This window comes from Schistocerca piceifrons, chromosome 11 (assembly GCF_021461385.2).
Source record: "Schistocerca piceifrons isolate TAMUIC-IGC-003096 chromosome 11, iqSchPice1.1, whole genome shotgun sequence".
In the NCBI taxonomy this organism is placed as follows: Eukaryota; Metazoa; Arthropoda; class Insecta; order Orthoptera; family Acrididae; genus Schistocerca; species Schistocerca piceifrons.
This window is the reverse complement of record NC_060148.1, coordinates 146,032,783-146,055,795: the sequence shown is the minus strand read 5'-3', so window position 1 is coordinate 146,055,795 and position 23,013 is coordinate 146,032,783. Positions and strand designations below refer to the sequence as shown.

General features: G+C 44.6%; 1 long non-coding RNA gene and 1 other non-coding gene across 2 annotated transcripts in view; both read left to right on the top strand.

The window, feature by feature from the left end:
- The window catches only part of LOC124720388, a 67,798-nt gene that overhangs the window by 12,042 nt on the left and 32,743 nt on the right, over positions 1 to 23,013 (top strand). The window lies entirely within an intron of this gene.
- Trnas-uga lies at positions 12,215 to 12,289 on the top strand. Its single transcript has one exon. It is a non-coding gene; the product is annotated as a tRNA-Ser (tRNA).

Here is a 23,013-nt window from a genome sequence, read left to right as displayed (position 1 = left end):
AAAATCATTGCAATATAAACATATCGATGTATCAAAAATGAAATCAAATCTGAATGTTGTCTCAGAAATATGTTAACTACTTTAAAGAAACACAGTAGAATATTGCTGGTATCGAGAGGTTCAGGTGAGGTGCCGTAATGGTTGCGTAATTCAAGTACCATTACAACCTGAAATGACCACTGGCCCATTAAATACAATAAAGTTTCTGGTGTAAGGAGCTCACTGGCGACAGAGTTTCTGCTCGCTGCAACATGTGCCTCTGCTATGGCCCAACCTAAACCAGCTGTCCCTCACATGGTGGCGAAGCGATATGATGTTTATAATGCGGGTCCTGAACGAAGGTGCAACTAGACGTTACTAGACGTGAAGGAGATCTCTTCGGTTGTGTTTAAAATACATGACAGAAGTTGGAATCGAAACCATACCCCGCAACAAAAAAACTATGACGGCATGCGAGACAACTGAAACCCACACTGGCTAGATTCATGATTGTGTCGTAACGTACGATGCGCATAACTTACAAATTATACACGCTAAAAAAAATTCAGTTCTCTACTAACTGGTTATGTCATCAGGCTTCTGACACGGAAATTATGATAGTCTCGTGTTAGCAGGATGTAAAGAAGCTTTTCACCATCCTAGGCTCGGTTCGAAGCCATTACGAAATTTTCACTATTTGAAGAAATTTCTTGCATCGAGGAATACCATTGCAGAGTATGAAGTTACCAAATATTTCGGTTAATAGTGTCGTTGTCGCTATTAACTTCTTCGTTCTACTGCTGCCACACGCGTGCTTAATGGTTCTTGTTCATTTTTAGAAGCAGTTGCCCAGAAACAGGTAAGTACAGGGTGCGGCGCGGGAGCTTCCTTATTTGAAACGCGCGGCACACAGCGGCCGTTGCTCATTGTTGAGTGGGTTTCAGTGTCAACCTAAACTTTTTTTTAAGGTTAGTTTAGTATCGATCATGCAGTGGGCAAGAGAGGAGAGCGCATTCGCCGTTGCGGCCTACTTTTCGACTGGACGTCCGGTCATCAGAGCTCAGCGCGCATTCAGGAAACAGAATGAGATTTTCACTCTGCAGCGGAGTGTGCGCTGATAATGAAACTTCCTGGCAGATTCGCAGGAGAGCTTCTGCAAAGTTTGGAAGGTCGGAGACGAGGTACTGGCGGTATTGAAGCTGTGAGGGCGGGGCGTGCGTCGTGCTTGGGTAGCTCAGTTGATAGAGCACTTGCCCGCGAAAGGCAAAGGTCCCGAGTTCGAGTCTCGGTCGGGCACACAGTTTTAATCTGCCAGGAAGTTTCATATCAGCGCAGACTCCGCTGCGGACTGAAAATCTCATTCTGGAAACATTCCCCAGGCTGTGGCTAAGCCATGTCTGCGCAATATCCTTTATTTCAGGAGTGCTAGTTCTGCAAGGTTCGCAGGAGAGCTTCTGTAAAGTTTGGAAGGTAGGAGACGAGGTACTGGCAGAAGTAAAGCTGTGAGTACCGGGCGTGAGTCGTGCTTGGGTAGCTCAGTTGATAGAGCACTTGCCCGCGAAAGGCAAAGGTCCCGAGTTCGAGTCTCGGTCGGGCACACAGTTTTAATCTGCCAGGAAGTTTCATATCAGCGCAGACTCCGCTGCGGACTGAAAATCTCATTCTGGAAACATCCCCCAGGCTGTGGCTAAGCCATGTCTGCGCAATATCCTTTATTTCAGGAGTGCTAGTTCTGCAAGGTTCGCAGGAGAGCTTCTGTAAAGTTTGGAAGGTAGGAGACGAGGTACTGGCAGAAGTAAGGCTGTGAGGACGGGGCGTGAGTCGTGCTTGGGTAGCTCAGTTGTTAGAGCATTTGGCCGCGAAAGGCAAAGGTCCTGAGTTCGAGTCTCGGTCCGGGACACAGTTTTAATCTGCCAGGAAGTTTCATATCAGCGCACACTCCGCTGCAGACTGAAAATCTCATTCTGGAAACATTCCCCAGGCTGTGGCTAAGCCATGTCTACGCAATATCCTTTATTTCAGGAGTGCTAGTTCTGCAAGGTTCGCAGGAGAGCTTCTGTAAAGTTTGGAAGGTAGGAGACGAGGTACTGGCAGAAGTGAAGCTGTGAGGACGGGGCGTGAGTCGTGCTTGGGTAGCTCAGTTGGTAGAGCACTTGCCCGCAAAAGGTAAAGGTCCTGAGTTCGAGTCTCGGTCCGGGACACAGTTTTAATCTGCCAGGAAGTTTCATATCAGCGCACACTCCGCTGCAGACTGAAAATCTCATTCTGGAAACATTCCCCAGGCTGTGGCTAAGCCATGTCTACGCAATATCCTTTATTTCAGGAGTGCTAGTTCTGCAAGGTTCGCAGGAGAGCTTCTGTAAAGTTTGGAAGGTAGGAGACGAGGTACTGGCAGAAGTAAAGCTGTGAGTACCGGGCGTTAGTCGTGCTTCGGTAGCTCAGTTGATAGAGCACTTGCCCGCGAAAGGCAAAGGTCCCGAGTTCGAGTCTCGGGCAGTCACACAGTTTTAATCTGACAGGAAGTTTCAGAACGATAAGCGTTATGTTCAGGTGACTGAACAGTTTTTTCTTCCATAACTGGAAGAAATCGATGTGGGTGGTGTCTGGTTCCAATAAGATGGCGCCACATCTCGCAGGGCACGAACATCGATGACCGTGTTGCGCGAACACTTCCCCGGTCGCCTCATCTCTTTGAGGGGCGATCTCCAGCTGCCAGCACGCTCGTCAGATTTAGCGCCCTGCGACTTTTTCTTATGGGGCTGTCTCAAATCCTTGGTGTATAGCAGTCGTCTGCAGACCCCGGCTGAGCTTCGGAACTACACTCGTGTTGCCATTGCCAATATCGACAGAGACATGTTGCAAAAAGTGGACCGAAACTTGCGATTTACACTCTCCAAAGGGATTGAGCAGAACGGAGGCCACCTTCAAGATATCATTTCCAAAACGTAGATGTTACTCTTTGTAAAAGAAAAACCATTAAACTGATGTCTCTAGTACTGCCTTATTTACGATTTTTTTAAATAAGGAAGTTCCCCCGCCGCACCCTGTATTTAGTGCACAGCAAATACACTCCTGGAAATTGAAATAAGAACACCGTGAATTCATTGTCCCAGGAAGGGAGAACTTTATTGACACATTCCTGGGGTCAGATACATCACATGATCACACTGACAGAACCACAGGCACATAGACACAGGCAACAGAGCATGCACAATGTGGGCACTAGTACAGTGTATATCCACCTTTCGCAGCAATGCAGGCTGCTATTCTCCCATGGAGACGATTGTAGAGATGCTGGATGTAGTCCTGTGGAACGGCTTGCCATGCCATTTCCACCTGGCGCCTCAGTTGGACCAGCGTTCGTGCTGGACGTGCAGACCGCGTGAGACGATGCTTCATCCAGTCCCAAACATGCTCAATGGGGGACAGATCCGGAGATCTTGCTGGCCAGGGTAGTTGACTTACACCTTCTAGAGCACGTTGGGTGGCACGGGATACATGCGGACGTGCATTGTCCTGTTGGAACAGCAAGTTCCCCTGCCGGTCTAGGAATGGTAGAACGATGGGTTCGATGACGGTTTGGATGTACCGTGCACTATTCAGTGTCCCCTCGACGATCACCAGTGGTGTACGGCCAGTGTAGGAGAAAGCTCCCCACACCACGATGCCGGGTGTTGGCCCTGTGTGCCTCGGTCGTATGCAGTCCTGATTGTGGCGCTCACCTGCACGGCGCCAAACACGCATACGACCATCATTGGCACCAAGGCAGAAGCGACTCTCATCGCTGAAGACGACACGTCTCCATTCGTCCCTCCATTCACGCCTGTCGCGACACCACTGGAGGCGAGCTGCACGATGTTGGGGCGTGAGCGGAAGACGGCCTAACGGTGTGCGGGACCGTAGCCCAGCTTCATGGAGACGGTTGCGAATGGTCCTCGCCGATACCCCAGGAGCAACAGTATCCCTAATTTGCTGGGAAGTGGCGGTGCGGTCCCCCACGGCACTGCGTAGGATCCTACGGTCTTGGCGTGCATCCGTGCGTCGCTGCGGTCCGGTCCCAGGTCGACGGGCACGTGCACCTTCCGCCGACCACTGGCGACAACATCGATGTACTGTGGAGACCTCACGCCCCACGTGTTGAGCAATTCGGCGGTACGTCCACCCGGCCTCCCGCATGCCCACTATACGCCCTCGCTCAAAGTCCGTCAAGTGCACATACGGTTCACGTCCACGCTGTCGCGGCATGCTACCAGTGTTAAAGACTGTGATGGAGCTCCGTATGCCACGGCAAACTGGCTGACACTGACGGCGGCGGTGCACAAATGCTGCGCAGCTAGCGCCATTCGACGGCCAACACCGCGGTTCCTGGTGTGTCCGCTGTGCCGTGCGTGTGATCATTGCTTGTACAGCCCTCTCGCAGTGTCCGGAGCAAGTATGGTGGGTCTGACACACCGGTGTCAATGTGTTCTTTTTTCCATTTCCAGGAGTGTAGTTGCAGCGTTCTGCGGCAGGTGGATCGTAACAAGTAGCTATTTACACTACTCTCCATTAAAATTGCTACAGCGAAAGGAAATGCAGATGATAAACGGGCATTCATTGGGCAACTATATTATACTAGAACTGACATATGATTACATTTTCACGCAATTTGGGTCCACAGATCCTCAAAAATCAGTACCCAGAACAACCACCTCTGGTCGTAATAATGGCCTTGATACGCCTGGGCATTGAGTCAAACAGAGCTTGGATGGCGTGTACAGGTACAGCTGCCCATGCAGCTTCAACACGATACCACAGTTCATCAAGAGTAGTGACTGTCGTATTGTGAAGAGCCAGTTGGTCGGCCACCATTGGCCAGACGTTTTCAATTGGTGGGAGATCTGGAGAATGTGCTGGCCAGGGCAGCAGTCGAACATTTTCTGTATCCAGAAAGGCCCGTACAGGACCTGCAACATGCGGTCGGGCATTATCTTGCTGAAATGTAGGGTTTCGCAGGGATCGAATGAAGGGTAGAGCCACGGGTCGTAACATATATGAAATGTAACGTCCACTGTTCAAAGTGCCGTCAATGCGAACAAGAGGTGACCGAGACGTGTAACCGATGGCACCCTATACACTCGCGCCAGATGATACGCCAGTATGGCGATGACGAATACACGCTTCCAATGTGCGTTCACCGCGATCTCGCCAAACACGGATGCGGCCATTATGATGCTGTAAACAGAACCTGGATTCATCCGAAAAAATGACGTATTGCCATCGCGCACCCAGGTTCATCGTCGAGTGCACCATCGCAGGCGCTCCTGTCTGTGATGCAGCGTCAAGGGTAACCGCAGCCACGGTCTGTGAGCAGATAGTCCATGCTGCTGCAAACGTCGTCGAACTGTTCGTGCAGATGGTTGTTGTCTTGCAAACGTCCCCATCTGTTGACTCAGGGATCGAGACGTGGCTGCACGATCCGTTACAGCCGTGCGGATAAGATGCCTGTCATCTCGACTACTAGTGATACGAGGCCGTCGGGATCCAGCACGGGTTTCCGTATTACCCTCCTGAACCCACTGATAACATACTCTAACAGTCATTGGATATCGACCAACGCGAGCAGCAATGTCTCGATACGATAAACCGCAATCGCGATAGGCTACAATCCGACCTTTATCAAAGTCGGAAACTCGATGGTACGCATTTCTCCTCCTTACACGAGGCATCACAACAACGTTTCACCAGGCAACGCCGGTGAACCGCTTTTTGTGTATGAGTAATCGGTAGGCAACTTTCCTCGTGTCAGCAAGTTGTAGGTGTCTCGACCAGCGCCAACCTTCTGTGAATGCTCTGAAAAGCTAATCATTTGCATATCACAGCATCTTCTTCCTGTCGGTTAATTCCGCGTCTGTAGCACGTCATCTTCGTGGTGTAGAAATTTTAATGGCTAGTAGTGTAGTTCCTTCCATGTCTAGGAAATTCTTTTCAAGTTGATATCGGATATCTCCAATTATTCGTAGATTACGATAAAAGTAAACTAACTGATGAAGACGTTACTTCATAACAGAAACTGCGTTGCATTACTTATTTTACTTGCGCTTAGCAACGACGTTCGTAAAATGCTAAAACTGGCGGTAAAGACCGCTTTGAAAGCCAGAGGATATTAAAGTTATCTGTTATACGGCATAGTCATTCCCTCTAGACGACTTTGTCGACGTCACTTTCTTCAAGTGGCACAAGGAAGAAAATATTGCACAAGATCAACTGTTTTCGTTGCAACAAACTCAGTTTATGTGGTCCAAGGTCACATTTTCACGGAATTGCTCTAACTGTTGTATCCACTTCAACAATGTAGAAAAGTATTCCACCGTTGCAAAACTGACGTCTGACTCAGAGGTTTTCCACTTAGTCACGAACCAGAAATTCTATCTCTGTGGAACATCAGTTTCAGTAAATTGATGGAGCGAAGACTGTTTACCACTACTCTTTCCCACCAGAAAATACGCAGTACTTATTTGACTCTATAATTATACTCAAACAGTAATTCCGTGTGCAAGTAATGCATACGACTCGCAGAATTTAATAGTGCCGTGTTATCCAGTTCTGAATATTCCTGACCTAAACTGTCTCCGCATCATTTCAGGTTACAGCTACTACTACTACAACGTCACAATGCCAACTAGGGGTGGCAAACAATAACTTAAGTGATCATGTTGTTGTTGTTGTTGTGGTCTTCAGTCCTGAGGCTGGTTTGATGCAGCTCTCCATGCTACTCTATCCTGTGCAAGCTTCTTCATCTCCCAGTACCTACTACAACCTACATCCTTCTGAATCTGTTTAGCGTATTCATCTCTTGGTCTCCCTCTACGATTTTACCCTCCACGCTGCCCTCCAATACTAAATTGGTGATCCCTCGATGTCTCAGAACATGTCCTACCAACCGATCCCTTCTTCTAGTCAAGTTGTGACACAAACTCCTCTTCTCCCCAATCCGATTCAGTACCTCCTCATTAGTTATGTGATCTACCCACCTTATCTTCAGCATTCTTCTGTAGCACCACATTTCGAAAGCTTCTATTCTCCTCTTGTCCAAACTGGTTATCGTCCATGTTTCACTTCCATACATGGCTACACACCATACAAATACTTTCAGAAATGACTTCCTGACACTTAAATCTATACTCGATGCTAACAAATTTCTTTTCTTCAGAAACGATTTCCTTGCCATTGCCAATCTACATTTTATATCCTCTCTACTTCGACCATCATCTGTTATTTTGCTCCCCAAATAGCAAAACTCCTTTACTACTTTAAGTGTCTCATTTCCTAATCTAATCCCCTCAGCATCACCCGATTTAATTTGACTACATTACATTATCCTTGTTTTGCTTTTGTTGATGTTCATCTTATATCCTCCTTTCAAGACACTGTCCATTCCGTTCAACTGCTCTTCCAAGTCCTTTGCTGTCTCTGACAGAATTACAATGTCATCGGCGAACCTCAAAGTTTTTATTTCTTCTCCATGAATTTTAATACCTACTCCGAAATTTCTTTTGTTTCCTTTACTGGTTGCTCAATATACAGATTGAATAACATCGGGGAGAGGCTACAACCCTGTCTCACTCCTTTCCCAACCACTGCTTCCCTTTCATACCCCTCGACTCTTATAATTGCCATCTGGTTTCTGTACAAATTGTAAATAGCCTTTCGCTCCCTGTATTTTACCCCTGCCACCTTCAGAATTTGAAAGAGAGTATTCCAGTTAACGTTGTCGAAAGCTTTCTCTTATTCTACAAATGCTAGAAACGTAGGTTTGCCTTTTCTTAATCTAGCTTCTAAGATAAGTCGTAAGGTTAGTATTGCCTCACGTGTTCCAACATTTCTACGGAATCCAAACTGATCTTCCCCAAGGTCCGCTTCTACCAGTTTTTCCATTCGTCTGTAAAGAATTCGCGTTAGTATTTTGCAGCTGTGACTTATTAAACTGATAGTTCGGTAATTTTCACATCTGTCAACACCTGCTTTCTTTGGGATTGGAATTATTATATTCTTCTTGAAGTCTGAGGGTATTTCGCCTGTTTCATACATCTTGCTCACCAGATGGTACAGTTTTGTCATGACTGGCTCTCCCAAGGCCATCAGTAGTTCTAATGGAATGTTATCTACTCCCGGTGCCTTGTTTCGACTCAGGTCTTTCAGTGCTCTGTCAAACTCTTCACGCAGTATCTTATTTCCCATTTCATCTGCATCTACATCCTCTTTCATTTCCATAATATTGCCCTCACGTATATCACCCTTGTATAAACCCTTTATATACTCCTTCCACCTTCCTGCCTTCCCTTCTTTGCTTAGAACTGGGTTGCCATCTGAGCTCTTGATATTCATACAAGTCGGTCTCTTCTGTCCAAAGGTCTCTTTAATTTTCCTGTAGGCAGTATCTATCTTACCCCTAGTGAGACAAGCCTCTACATCCTTACATTTGTCCTCTAGCCATCCCTGCTTAGCCATTTTGCACTTCCTGTCGATCTCATTTTTGAGACGTTTGTATTCCTTTTTGCCTGCTTCATTTAGTGCATTTTTATATTTTCTCCTTTCACCAATTAAATTCAATATTTCTTCTGTTACCCAAGGATTTCTAGAAGCCCTCGTCTTTTTACCTACTTGATCCTCTGCTGCCTTCACTACTTCATCCTTCAGAGCTACCCATTTTTCTTCTACTGTATTTCTTTCCCCCATTCCTGTCAATTGTTCCCTTATGCTCTCCCTGAAAGTCTCTACAACCTCTGGTTCTTTCAGTTTATTCACGTCCCATCTCCTTAAATTCCCACCTTTTTGCAGTTTCTTCAGTTTCAATCTGCAATTCATAACCAATAGATTGTGGTCAGAATCCGCATCTGCCCCTGGAAATGTCTTACAATTTAAAACCTGGTTCCTAAATCTCTGTCTTACCATCATATAATCTATCTGATACCTTTTAGTATCTCCAGGATTCTTCCAGGTATTCAACCTTCTTTTATGATTCTTGAACCAAGTGTTAGCTATGATTAAGTTATGGTCTGTGCAAAATTCTACAAGGTGGCTTCCTCTTTCATTTCTTCCCCCCAATCCATATTCACCTACTATGTTTCCTTCTCTCCCTTTTCCTACTGACGAATTCCAGTCACCCATGACTATTAAATTTCCGTCTCTCTTCACTACCTGAATAATTTCTTTTATCTCGTCATACATTTCATCAATTTCTTCATCATGTGCAGAGCTAGTTGGCATATAAACTTGTACTACTGTAGTAGGCATGGGCTTTGTGTTTATCTTGGCCACAATAATGCGTTCACTATGTTGTTTGTAGTAGCTAACCCGCACTCTTATTTTTTATTCATTATTAAACCTACTCCTGCTTTACCCCTATTTGATTTTGTATTTATAACACTGTATTCACCTGACCAAAAGTCTTGTTCCTCCTGCCACTGAAGTTCACTAATTCCCACTATATCTAATCTATCCATTTCCCTTTTTAAATTTTCTAATCTACCTGCCCGATTAAGCGATCTGACATTCCATGCTCCCATCCATAGAACGCCAGTTTTCTTTTTCCTGATAACGACGTCCTCTTGAGTAGTCCCCGCCCGGAGATCCGAATGGGGGACTATTTTACCTCCAGAATATTTTACCCAAGAGGACGCCATCATCATTTAATCATACAGTAAAGCTACATGTCCTCGGGAAAAATTACGGCTGTAGTTTCCCCTTGCTTTCAGCCGTTCGCAGTACCAGCACAGCAAGGCTGTTTTGGTTAATGTTACAAGGCCAGATCAGTCAATCATCCAGACCGTTGCCCTTGCAACTACTGAAAAGGCTGCTGCCCCTCTTCAGGAACCACACGTTTGCCTGGCCTCTCAACAGATACCCCTCCGTTGTGGTTGTACCTACGGTACGGCTATCTGTATCGCTGAGGCACGCAAGCCTCCCCACCAACGGCAAGGTCCATGGTTCATGGGGGAAGTGATCATGAACGAAAGTATTTTTATTTGAATATGAAGATGTAGTTCATGAGAAACCTGGAAGAATGGGAATTATCAGTGCAAATTAAAGTTGAAACCTCATGAATTATATTTTCATAAAACTTTACTGTATTTGGACGGATCTACAGAAAATGAAGATCTGGGGGATCATAGAAAGTGTTGTAGTGAATACAAAAGTCCATTGGTTATTGTGGAGAAAGAGATTTGGGAGTGAGAAATGTACTTGATTCCAGACAGTTAAATAAACACTTGAAGAGAGAAACAAACTATCCAGAGAATGTAGATGAACTTCTTAATAAATTTGAAAATATATCCCATATGTGAAGTCTTGACCTTACTTCTAGTTTTCATCAAATTTCTCTTGATCCTGGTTCTAGGAAATACACAGTTTTTTTATATGGTGGAAGATGTTTCCAATATTGTGTAATATCTTTTGGATTAAATATGTATGTGGCTGAATTCATTATGGCTTTGGATTACATGTTGGGGAAGAAATTGTTAAATAAACTAACTATATATGTAGACAACGTACTTGTAATTGGTAAAGTATGGAAGGAACATTTGAATATTTTAAGGGATGTGTTGGAGAAATTAAGAAAAAAGGGGATGACCTTAAAATCAGAAAAGTGTAAATTTGCAGTGACTTGACATTTGTGGGACACTGCATAACAGACAGGCAATTTAGCCCAATTAAAAGAAAATCTTGGCCACAGCAAAATTTCATAAACCTAGAAATAAAAAGAGTTAAGGGCATATTTTGGGTTGCATAATTTCTACAGAAAATATGTAAAGTCTCAAGTCCTTAATGCACCATGACTGAATAATTCTCTTACGAAAAATAGTATTTGGATTTGGGATGAAAATTGTCAGCAAGCCTTTGAGGAGATAAAGGAACAACTTTGTGACAGTAAAATCTTACTCAGATCCTGGTGGTTCTCTACCATCTTCTATTATGTATGACAGCATTGATAGTGGTACTCAGGCTTATTTATTTCAAGAAAAAGATGGGTAAGTGGAGCACTGTTCAATATCTTTTGCACGCAGAACTTAACAGGAACATGACAAAAATTACACGGTTATGGAAAACAAACTATTGGCTATTCAGTCAGCATTTTTCAAATTCACAAATTATCTGATAAGGCATGAAATCATTGTGTATTCAGATCATATAGCACTGAGCTATTTACAGGCCTGTAAAGTGTTACGCAACAGGATCATATGGTTGGCACTTTTTCTGCAACAGTTTAATTATGCCGTGAGATATATAACAGGTAAAGAAAATGTTATTGCTGATGTATTGTCTAGACTACTACTGAGGGGTGAGAATGAGAAAAATGGAAAAGAATGTGATAAAAATTTCAAAATTATGTTTTACAAGGGTAATTAAAGATGAGAAGGAGATAACCAAGATTTGTAATGACATCAGTGGGAAACAAAATCATGATTCAAACTGGAAACGTGAGAAAGCTATACTGGTATACGGGAAAATAAAAGTGGGATTATGTTTTAAAGTTTTAGAGGGGACTCGTTTTGAAGAAATAGCCCACACAGTGATAAGTGGAACGTATGTTGGCCAGAAAAATTTGTTGGTGCTCTTACTTGGTGTGCACATGAAAGCTATGGTCATTGTGATGCACTGAAATGTATACAGAAAATTCAAGAAAACATATATTTTCTATAACATAACAAAAAGGGTTAGAAACCCTTTAGCACCTTTTGACAGATGTCGGAGAACAAAAGTTACTAATCAAACATGGGGAGGCTATATGCAAAATGTTCTGCCAGAAATACATTTGGAGTTAATAGTGGTGTATATTTATGAGCAATTAGCAAAATTTCAAGGTGGTTATAGCTATATTTTTGTGATGATTGATCTATTCTCAAAATGCATCAAACTTTAGCTCTTAAGAAAAGCTACAAGCAAGAACATTATCTGTAAAATGTGAAAAGACTATTTTCAGAATTTAGAGAGACCCAAAGGCATAATGGGACACAATTCACTTCCATGGTAGGGAAAAAACTTTTTCAGGGATGAAAACATAAAACACATTTTCTATATATGTTTCAGCTAGGGATCCAACAGAAAGGTATGTGAGAGAGATAGGTAGAGTGTTTAGAACATATTGTGGTAAAATGATTCTGGATGGGTAGAATATGTGAGGAATTCTGAAGACATTTTAAATAGGAGACGATATACTGGCAGAAGTAAAGCTGTGAGTACCGGGCGTGAGTCGTGCTTCGGTAGCTCAGTTGGTAGAGCACTTGCCCGTGAAAGGCAAAGGTCCCGAGTTCGAGTCTCGGTCGGGCACACAGTTTTAATCTGCCAGGAAGTTTCACATTTTAAATAGTTTACAGTATTCCGCTACTGGATTTTCTCCTTATGAAATTAGTAGATCAAACAACTTAACAATATTTTCAACGAAATCATAGATTACCCTGAATGTAGAAGCTTAACTGCATGTGAAAGAGAAGAAATTGTTAGGAAGACCATGGAACAAAAATAAAATTTAAGGAAGCAGAGACATGACAGAAATGTAAAAGTTACAAAATGGTTCAAATGACTCTGAGCACTATGGGACTTAACTTCTGAGGTCATCAGTCCCATAGACTTAGAACTACTTAAACCTAACTAAGGACATCACACACATCCATGCCCGAGGCAGGATTCGAACCTACGACTGTAGCAGTCGCGCGGTTCCAGACTGTAGCGCGTAGAACTGCTCGTCCACTCTGGCCGGCTCCATATTATCCCCATTTTCTCGCATCTCATCTGAGTGGCCCTTGCATGAAATGTGCGTTGGTGACAGTACATTCGATCTGTTGTCAACTTCAAATACTGGTTCTCCGAATGTTCTCAGCAGTGTTCCATTCCTCGAAAACAACATCGCCTTCCCTCCAGGGATTTCCATTCGAGTTCCTGAAGCATCTCCGTAATGCCAGAATATTGTCTGAACCCACCAACAACAAGCCTAGCATCTCACGTCTGAACTGCTTCGATGTCTTCCTTTAATCCGACCTGGTGCAAATCCCAAATACTCTAGCAGTACTGAAGAATAGGTCGCACTAATGTCCCATATGCAGTCTGCCTTACAGGTCAACTATACTTTCCTATAATTCTTTCAATAAACCAGAGTCGACCATTTGCCTTCCCTACCACAATCCTCAAATGCTAAAGTGCGCGTCATTTACGATGGCGGCCGAGTTTAGGTTCGTTCTGCGCATCGGACGTCACAAAACACAGTCAGCCAATGAACAGAGAACGACGTTGCCAGAGCTCAACTGCAGTGCAGAGCACAGACCAGTGTCTTCAGTTTTAGAAACGTTCAGTCATAAATAAAGTAATTGAACAAAAGCAATGTCTCGATAGCAGACTTTCGTTTATAGAAAGTTTGGAAAAAGCATTCTTTATACCAATTGCTTCATATTCTATTAATTAATTAAACCAAACAAGCAATAAGCCTCCTAATTCAGGCGATAGCAAGGTAAGGTGTTTGCATCATTCTCACTAACCGCTTTTTCACAATAAAGAACAGCGGTAATTGTTTATTTCCTATTGTACTTCGACGAAACGTGAGTAATTCATAATCATACCAACAGTGTTTGTCGGTATTTTGCGTGATATTTAAAGTCCTCATGGAGAGATATTGAATGATGAACTGTGTTAGCATAGTGGTTAAAATGTATGGCTGCTAAGTCAAAGGTTCTGAGTTCAAATCTTGTTTGGTGCTTAATATTTTCTTTATTTAAAAACAATATCGAAGTGTCTTACTTCATGAATTTTTTTCGTTTGAATGTAATTTTCTGAAATTTCTAGTAGCAACTAAAATCGAACATACGGAAACTATACGATATGGACTCTGCAAACTCTTCAAAATTTCGTGCAATGGTTTACTGCATCTAATGCTGCACAATAACTGCGTTGAACATCGAAACAAAATTAAGTCATTTATTGGGGGCAGGTATCAGTCAAGAAGATGTGTAAAAATCAAAGTTTTGGGCCAAATAATTTTGTGAAATCGAATGATAAAGTGTGTCAGAGCAGTCGAAACACCAAATGTCTGCACAGGCGAGCAATGCAGTGATGACAAAATCGCACACATCGCGGAATGCGGGGAGCACGTCTCTGTAGCAGCGAAAGGACATTTTAATTTCCACTGTCTATACTTTTACAAATAAATTCATAAAACTTTAACGGCATGACCAGGAAGGATTCAGGATTCATACGCATAGCAGTGGAAGCTCAAAAACGTAACAAAACACATTTTTTACATGTGAAATTTCATCATTTTTTTTACTTACTACTGGCTGCATTTGTTGCTATAGGTACACTTTTCTTCCTAAGTAAGAGAGATTCTTCGATGACTTTTGCACAGCATACAAACCATAGTTACAGGTGTACGAAACACTAGAAGTTATTTAATTTATGAAAAAATGAATTTTAAACTTCATGTTTAGAAAAAATTCAAGTATTGTAGTTAATTGTCTCAAATTTTTCCACAGGTTTTCATAGATTTGCAAAATTCTAGAGTTTCATACACATGTAACTACTGTTTGTATGCTATGAAAAATTCATCGAAGAATCTCTCTTGCTTAGGAAGAAAAGTGTACCTATAGCAACAAATGCAGCCAGTAATAGGTGCAAAAATGATGAAATTTCACATGTAAGAAAAGGTGTACCTATAGCAACAAATGCAGCCAGTAATTAGTCAAAAAATGATGAAATTTCACATGTAAGTAAAGGTATTTTGCTACGTTTTTGAACTTCCACTGCGATGAGTGTGAGTCCTCAATCCTTCCTGGTCATGGTGACAAAGTTTTATGAATTTATTTGTAGAAGTATAGACAGTAGAAATTAAAATGTCCTGTGGTGACTCTCCTGCTCCAAGTCGGCCCGTTTGACGTCCTACCTCCCTTAAGGGTCAGAGAGACAGACAGACAACCAGACGAACAACAAAGCAATCGTATGATGGTTCCGTTTTTTCCAGTCGAGTCACGAAACTCTAAAAAGGACGCATCCAAACCACCTGATTCCTCCGTTTTTTGCTAAGGATTTTCCTTATGGAATGGAAAACAGGAGAGCTGCACTCACTGCCAACAGGTCGCTTTCGTCCATTTCGAATCCACAGTGTGCTCCGTGTAAACATTTGTAACACGGATATGTACAGGGTGTCCGAAAAGTCTTTCCCTGATTACGTTAATTGATAACTCAGGCTAGAAGTAAGATACAAATATGAAACTGGTGTCTAATTGTTTACAAACTATCAAAGTTTTTTTTTCACACATCAGTAAACTTCCACTTCCATTGTTGCCCAATGACAGTACACGTCGATATGACTTTGCGGTCGAAATGCTATCAAGTATTGAGGATGATGATGGTTATCTCAGACGAATTGCCTTTGTCAGTGGAGTAGTGAATCGCCATAATGTGGGCATTTCGGGTTCACAACCCCCTGGCGAGGTCACGGAGTGCACCAGAGGCAGTCCAAAGGTGAATGTTTGGTGCGCGCTATTGCAAGATCGAATTATCGAGCCATTCTTCTTCGCTGAGGCTACCGTCACATCTGCAGTGTATCTGGACATGTTGCAACTGTATGCTGTTCCTCAGCTGCTTCAGTACCACCCCGATGTCTTGTTTCAGCAAGACGGTGCACCGCCTCATTGGAGTTTGGACTTCCGTGCCTATCTCAATATGAACTTTCCTGGGCGATGGATTGGTCGTCATGGGCCAACGGTTTGGCCTCAACGCCCTGCTGACATAACCCCATTAGACTTTTTATGGGGTTATGTCAAGGACGAGGTCTACCGAACACGTGTACCAGATCCTGAAACCCTGCGGCAACGGATAACCACAGTCGTTGAATCGATCCCTCCAGTGATGTTGGCTAATGTGTGGAAGGAAATTGAATATCGTCTAGATGTGGTACGTTCTACCAAGGGTGCTCATGTGGAAGTTTACTGATGTGTGAAAAAAACTTTGATAGTTTGTAAACAATTAGACACCATTTTCATATTTGTATCTTACTTCTAGCCTGAGTTATCAATTTATGTAATGAGAGAAAGACTTTTCGGACACCCTGTATCTCCTCAAACTCTGTCGGACAAGACTGGCTGGCTTCACCCCGATACATGTGACTGCTGGGCGTCCGATGGGCATTGTTGCGAGACAACATTGCCAGGCTATAATATTGGCAACATACACTGATAAGGCAAAACATTATGGCCACTGGAAACTCGAAGGTTGCATGTCTGCTGATGGCATTGCGGACGAGTATGTAAACCGAGCAGAGCTGGACGGGGGATCATACTAGCGAAGATACGCGCCGCAAATGGGTAACTCCACTGAGATAAGCGACTTTGCCAAACGGCAGATTATTATTATGCAGAACCCGTGAATGAGCATCTCGGAAACGACGAACTTGGCCGAATGTTCATGAGCATCTGCAGAAACTGGTAGGACAGTGAAGCTACGAGTAGGCGCTAAGCGACTGGACGTCCACAGAGCGTGGTGTTGGAGGCTTGTCTGCTCTGTAAAGTAGGACAGGTGGTGATATGTGGCACCTCTGGGGAAAGAGCACAACGTCGGTGGAACAATACGTGTTTCGGAGCACACCATTCAGCGCACATTGTCGAGAAAGAGGCCTCTACAGCAGATGACCTGAGACTTGCTACCAAGCAAGGCAGGATTGGGTTACAATTGCCTAGCTTATTTTGCAGTCACGTACACTTTATTTGGAAACAACAACAAATAAAAGGTAACAATAAATTAAGAAGTGTGTCATGGCTGAAGGTCTTAATGGCAGCAAATTGAAAGCTATTTCTCGGCTGAAGGCCCCAATACTGATAATTTAAAACTCTTTCACGACTGAAGGCCTGTATAGCAATCTTAAGAACTAGTTAAACTACTTCAGCTTCAATTACATATGTTAAAATATTTTTAAGAACAATTATCAAAGTCTCACTGCTAGAATACAATTGTCTAATTAAGATTTTTAAGACAAGTAACACTCACGGTTGAGGGCCTTACTAACAACAAATTTAACTACACAACTGGCCATTAAAATTGCTACACCAAGAAGAAATGCAGATGATAAACGGGTATTCATTGGACAAATATACACTACTGGACTTTAAAATTGCTACACCAAGAAGAAATGGAGATGATCAACGGGTATTCATTGTACAAATATATTATACTAAAACGGACATGTGATTACATTTTCACGCAATTTGGTTGCATAGATCCCGAGAAATCAGTACCCAGAACAACCACCTCTGGCCGTAATAACGGCCTTGATACCCAGGGCATTAAGTCAAACAGAGCTTGGATGGCGTCTATAGGTACAGCTGCCCATGCAGCTTCAACACGATACCACAGTTCATCAAGAGTAGTGACTGGCGTATTGTGATGAGCCAGTTGCTCGGCCACCATTGACCAGACGTTTTCAGTTGGTGAGAGATCTGGAGAATGTGCTGGCCAGGGCAGCAGGAACATTTTCTGTATCCAGAAAGGCCCTTACAGGACCTGCAACATGCGGTCGTGCATTATCCTGCTGAAACAAAGGGTTTCATAGGAATCGAGTGAAGGGTAGAGCCACGGGTCGTAACACATTTGATATTTAACGTTCACTGTTCAAAGTGCCGTCAATGCGAACAAGAGGTGACCGAGACGTGTAACCAATGGCACCCCATACCATCACGGCGGGTGATACGCCAGTATGGCGATGACGAATACACGCTTCCAATGTGCGTTCACCGCGATGTCACCAGACACGGATGCGACCATCGTGATGCCGTAAACAGAACCTGGATTCACCCGAAAAATGACGTTTTGCAATTCTGCACCCAGGTCCGTCGTCGAGTACACCATTGCAGGCGCTCCTGTCTGTAATGCAGCGTCGAGGGTAACCGCAGCAAAGGTCTCCGAGCTGGTAGTCCATGCTGCTGCAAACGTCGGCGAACTGTTCGTGCAGATGGTCGTTGTTTTGCAAAAGTCCACATCTGTTGACTCAGGGATCGAGACGTGGCTGCACGATCCGTTACAGCCATGCGCATAAGATGCCTGTCATCTCGACTGCTAGTGATATGAGGCCGTTGGGACCCAGCACGGCGTTGTGTGCAGCATCACGGACTATCAGCTCGGAGACCGTGGCTGTGGTTACCCTTGACACTGTATCACAGACAGGAGCGCCTGCGATGGTGTACTCGACGACGAACATGGGTGCACGAATGGCAAAACGTCATTTTTTTCGGATGAATCCAGGTTCTGTTTACAGTATTATGATGGTCGCATCCGTGTTTGGCGACATTGCGGTGAACGCACATTGGAAGCGTGTATTCGTCATCGCCATACTGGCGTATCGCCCGGCGTGACGGTATGGTGTACCATTGGTTACGCGTCTCGGTCATCTCTTGTTCGCATTGACGGCACTTTGAACAGTGGACGTTACAATTCAGATGTGTTACGACCCGTGGCTCTACCCTTCATTCGATCCCTGCGAAACACTACATTTCAGCAGGATAATGCACGACCGCATGTTGCAGGTCCTGTACGGGCCTTTCTGGATACAGGAAATGTTCGACTGCTGCCGTGGTCAGCACATTCTCCAGATCTCTCACCAATTGAAAAGTCTGGTCAATGGTGGCCGAGCAACGGGCTCGTCACAATACGCCAGTCACTACTCTTGATGAACTGTGGTATCGCGTAGAAGCTGCATGTTCAGCCCATCCAAGCTCTGCTTGACTCAATGCCCGGGCGTATCAAGGCCGTTATTACGGCCAGAGGTGGTTGTTCTGGGTACTGATTTCTCAGGATCTATTCACCCAACTTGCGTGAAAATGTAATCACATGTCAGTTCTAGTATAATATATTTGTCCAATGAATACCCGTTTATCATCTGTGTTTCTCCTTGGTGTAGCAATTTTAATTACCAGTAGTGTATAACTGGATTGTGCTACAACGGCTCGAGGAGCCTGAAAGTGAAGTCAAGTTAATGTATTGGCCACCAATTTCGCCGGATGTGAATGCGGTGGTTGCCATTACGGTCCACAAATCTACAATCGAACTGTAGAATCGATGATACTCAAAATCGGTGATATATTTATTGCCTTACAGAGATGGCCCAACAAGTTATTAAGGAGGTGGTCATATTGTTTGGGCTCGTCAGTGTACAGCAGCTGTAGCCCGTGTAAACACACCCCTAGGCCGAATCTCACACTGCCGGCCAGAGCGCGTTGACCAGCCTCCTCAGGGAGAGACAGGTGCGCCTCCTTATAAAACTGTCATGGTGGCTTTTCTCCCTCATTCTGGTCGTTTTCGTCACTGCCGCTCCTTACACTGCAGGCTCGCATTTATCTAACAGTAACGACGATATAAATCTCGGGTGAACTGCCTGGTATGAGTGTGCATTGGACCAATATTTCCGCAATCGACCACGTTGGCATCATCAGGTGCGCTGATGTACGGACCGGCGGTGGGCCGCTGCCATGTATATATAGGACAATCCCTGTCCTGCTGCTCCCTCAGGCGCTTCCCATATACAGGGTGTTACAAAAAGGTACGGCCAGACTTTCAGGAAACATTCCTCACACACAAATAAAGAAAAGATGTTATGTGGACATGTGTCCGGAAAGGCTTAATTTCCATGTTAGACCCCATTTTAGTTTCGTCAGTCTGTACTGTACTTCCTCGATTCACCGCCAGTTGGCCCAATTGAAGGAAGGTAATGTTGACTTCGGTGCTTGTGACGACATGCGACTCATTGCTCTACAGTACTGGCATCGAGCACATCAGTACGTAGCATCAACAGGTTAGTGTTCATCACGAACGTGGTTTTGCAGTCAGTGCAATGTTTACAAATGCGGAGTTGGCAGATGCCCATTTGATGTATGGATTAGCACGGGGCAATGGGCGTGGCGCGGTACGTTTGTATCGAGACAGATTTCCAGAACGAAGGTGTCCCGACAGGAAGAAGTTCGAAGCAGTTGATCGGCGTCTTAGGGAGCACGGAACATTTCAGCCTGTGACTCGCGACTGGGGAAGACTTAGAACGACGAGGACACCTCCAATGGACGAGTCAATTCTTCGTGCATTTGACGATAATCCTAATGTCAGCGTCAGAAAAGTTGCTGCTGTACAAGGTAACGTTGACCACGCCACTGTATGGAGAGCGCTACGGGAGAACCAGTTGTTTCTGTACCATGTACAGCGTCTGCAGGCACTTTCAGCAGCTGATTGGCCTCCACGGGTACACTTCTGCGAATGGTTCATCCGACAATGTGTCAATCCTCATTTCAGTGCAAATGTTCTCTTTACGGATGAGGCTTCATTTCAACATGATCGAATTGTAAATTTTCACAATCGATTTGTGTGGGCTGACGAGAATCCGCACGCAGTTGTGCGATCATGTCATCGACACAGATTTTCTGCGAAGGTTTGGGCAGGCATTGTTGGTGATGTCTCGATTGGGCCCCATGTTCTTCCACCTACGCTCAATGGAGCACGTTATCACGATTTCATACGGGATATTCTACCTGTGCTGCTAGAACATGTGCCTTTACAAGTACGACACAAGACGTGATTCATGCACGAAGGAGCACCTGCACATTTCAGTCGAAGTGTTCGTACGCTTCTCAACAACAGATTCGGTGACCGACGGATTGGTTGAGGCGGACCAATTCCGTGACCTCCACGCTCTCCTGACCTCAACCTTCTTGACTTTCATTTATGGGGGCATTTGAAAGCTCTTGTCAACGCAACCCCGGTACCAAATGTAGAGACTCTTCGTGCTCGTATTGTGGACGGCTGTGATACAATACGCCATTCTCCAGGGCTTGAGGGATTCCATGCGACGGAGGGTGCATGCATGTATCCTCGCTAACGGAGGTCAGTTTGAACATTTCCTGTAACAAAGTGTTTGAAGTCACGCTGGTACGTTCTGTTGCTGTGTGTTTCCATTCCATGATCAATGTGATTTGAAGAGAAGCAATAAAATGAGCTCTAACATGGAAAGTAAGCGTTTCCGGACACATGTCCACATAACATATTTTCTTTCTTTGTGTGTGAGGAATGTTCCCTGAAAGTTTGGCCGTACCTTTTTGTAACACCCTGTATAGATGGCGCTGGCCCACCTCCGGTCAGTACATCAGCGTATCTGATGATGCCAACGTGGTCGATTGCCGAAATATTGTGTCGTAAGCACACTCATGCCAGGCTGTTCAAATGGTTCAAATGGCTCTGAGCACTATGGTACTTAAGTTCTGACGTCATCAGTCCCCTATAACTTAGAACTAGTTAAACCTAACTAACCTAAGGACATCACAAACATCCATGCCCGAGGCAGGATTCGAACCTGCGACCGTAGCGGTCTTGCGGTTCCAGACTGCAGCGCCTTTAACCGCACGGGCACTTCGGCCGGCAGTGCCTTTTGTGCCCTACGTCCTGCACGAAGATTGATCTCCTGCAAGCCACTCCAAGCGCCTTGGAGGTTGCAAAGTACTGGGCACATGTAATATAAATACAATTTGTGTATATATATGTACATATTTATTTATGTGTATGGCTACTGTAAATTTGTATGTTTCTGATTCGAGAATAACTAAATCTCACATTAATTTCATTTAACAGTTGTCTCACACCAACTGTTTAGTGCAGCTGCAGTTGCGACCGCCCGCTGCCGGTTTGCTACTCGCGAACCTCGTCTGCAGCGACTGAGCGAGATGGCTGGCGCAGCGGTAGCATTCTGCAGTCGTACTCGAGAGAACGGCGATTCAACTCCTTGTCCAGCCATCATGATTTAGCTTGTCCACGGTTCCCTTAATAGCTTCACCCAAATGCCATGATGAATGTGGTGTCACCGCCAGACACCACACTTGCTAGGTGGTAGCCTTTAAATCGGCCGCGGTCCGTTAGTATACGTCGGACCCGCGTGTCGCCACTGTCAGTGATAGCAGACCGAGCGCCACCACACGGCAGGTCTAGAGAGACTTACTAGCACTCGTCCCAGTTGTACAGCCGACTTTGCTAGCGATGGTTCACTGACAAATTAAGCTCTCATTTGCCGAGACGATAGTTAGCATAGCCTTCAGCTACATTTGCTACGACCTAACAAGGCGCCGTATTCAATTGATAATTAATATTATGAAGCATGTACCGTAACGAGAGATGTTCTACAATTGTGGATTAAAGTTAAGTATTCTACCAGTTACCTCCTGTTTTGCTAGTCTTATTTCTCTGACCTGTTCCAGACCTAACGCCAGCCAGCGTGTAATTAAACGCGTGCATTTCGGCCTCCTCTAGAAAAACAGTGTTGGCTCTTCTGCCAACACTACAATGAATCCTCTTAAAAGCGGAGGGCCGATTTCCATTCTCTTCTTTTTATAATGCAAGCTTGGGCTCTGTCCTTAATGACCTCACTCTCGACGACACGCTAAGCTCTGACCTTCCTTCTTTGTTTCTCATCCATCCTGGTTCTGCTGCACGTCTATCTTACCTGTACAATCAATTTTACTTTCTTTTCTAGTTGGCATTGGCGGTTCTAGGCACTTCAATCCGGAATCGCGCTGCTGCTACGGTCGCAGGTTCGAATCCTGCCTCGGGCATGGGTGTGTGTCTTGTCCTTAGGTTAGCTGGCCGAAGTGGCCGTGCGGTTCTAGGCGCTGCAGTCTGGAACCGCGAGACCGCAACGGTCGCAGGTTCGAATCCTGCCTCGGGCATGGATGTGTGTGATGTCCTTAGGTTAGTTAGGTTTAAGTAGTTCTAAGTTCTAGGGGACTAATGACCTCAGAAGTTGAGTCCCAAAGTGCTCAGAGCCATTTTTTGTCCTTAGGTTAGTTAGGTTTAACTAGGTCTAACAAGGGGATTTACTTCAAACTTTGCACACTCGTAGTACTCCGTGACGACAACATTATGTGAGTCGCTTAGATGTCCACTTTTAAAAAAAATTTAGTTGGCAAATGTGGATTGTAGAGCATGACATTTTACACATGCTTGAAATGCTATTTATGCTGAAAGCTCTCCACGTCCTATGGAAAACAG